Raw genomic sequence first — 1,607 nt, 5'->3', positions numbered from 1 at the left:
GTCTCGTTCGTTATCGGAATTAACCAGACAAATCGCTCCACCAACTAAGAACGGCCATGCACCACCACCCACAGAATCGAGAAAGAGCTATCAATCTGTCAATCCTTTCCGTGTCCGGGCCGGGTGAGGTTTCCCGTGTTGAGTCAAATTAAGCCGCAGGCTCCACTCCTGGTGGTGCCCTTCCGTCAATTCCTTTAAACATCAACCTCCTTTCCATTAGTAAATAAAAGTAAAACAAAACAAAACAAGTCAAATAAAAAAGAAAAGAAAAAAACAGAACAAGAAAAGAAAAGAAGGTCCTGAACAAAAAAAGTATAGGTTATATGAGCCAGAGGAGATGTCAAGCAAAATAAATAAGCGAAGCTAAGTATAATCTCAGTTCCTACTCAATTTTCAGTTTCATGAAGTCTATCAGAAATTGGATGACTCTAAAGATTAGATTTTTGTGAGCACCAATGATCACAATGTTCCATCTTTCTTCAGGGGTTAAGTCCATTGTTCAGTCTGGAAGCATATCTCTAAATGTATTTCTTAATGGGGGTGATTTCCTCGCACACCATTATCAAATGAAATAGAGATTCCTTTTGGTCTTCGAATTTGCAAAAGCAGCAATTGCTGTTCAGATTTGTCCGTTGTTTCATTTGGGCTAGTACTCTCATCGGGAGAATGTTTAGTCTCATTCTTAAGAACGAATCACGTATTTTTGGGCAAGGTAACAGTAGCAAGTATGCCAGAACATGGTTAACTGACCGATGTGCCATAGAGCAGTTGATGGGCAGCTTATATTCTCTTTTTCTGTTCTCGAGTTTCGATCCAATCATACCATTGGAGGTTCCTTTTCGCAGATATTGGATTATTTCAGTCGTACAGTCCAGCTTTTCAATCCACTGGTTGCAATTTGGTTTCCAAGTATTGAGCAAGTTGCTCTGATTAGCCTTCGGATTTTGTTCTTAGTCTATCTTTAGGTGGTAATCTGTCGTTAAAGATTGTTTTCCTAAAGAAGTCCGATGACTTCCATATAATTGGTGAGTGAATGGATTGTGAAGCCAGTTCGAATCTTATTCGCTGGATTGGGTATGACTGAGGGAGTGTTAATTCCTTCCTTCAAGAAAGTCCTTCCATTCTGTCCCAAATACTCCAGCTCAAGTTTAGTGTGGTTTCAGCTCCACAGGTCAAACTTGGAATTACATTTTGGCGGTAGAAGGAGATGATTGGTCGTAAGGAGAATTTTCCATACTTTGTAAGTAGTATGAGACCTTGCCGTGCTAGTGATATTGCTTTGGCTTTGAGAATTGTTTCCCATTCCTGTTCTTTCAGACTTGAATTGAGCCATACTCATAGCCATAGTATTTGGTTGTTTTGACCTTGGTAAGTTTGTTTGATTCCAGGTAAATAGATCGATCTTTCTTTCGTTTCCCTTGAAGATTACAGAAAATCATTGTTTGCATCTTCTCAATATTTATTATCAGGCCCTTTTCCCTGGCAGAGTTTGCCAATGCAGCCATTCTTCTCTGTAGCCCTATTTAGGTTTTGTCTAACATCTACCGTCACCAGTCTATCGTCCCATTTTTTGTGCAGTCTTGTGGTAAACTTTTTTCAAACAAGCC

The sequence above is a fragment of the Ambystoma mexicanum genome, chromosome 3p (genome assembly GCF_040938575.1).
Source record: "Ambystoma mexicanum isolate Mex_15411 chromosome 3p, UKY_AmexF1_1, whole genome shotgun sequence".
Taxonomy (NCBI): domain Eukaryota; kingdom Metazoa; phylum Chordata; class Amphibia; order Caudata; family Ambystomatidae; genus Ambystoma; species Ambystoma mexicanum.
The sequence above is the reverse complement of the archived record's forward strand: the minus strand, read 5'-3'. Positions refer to the sequence as shown.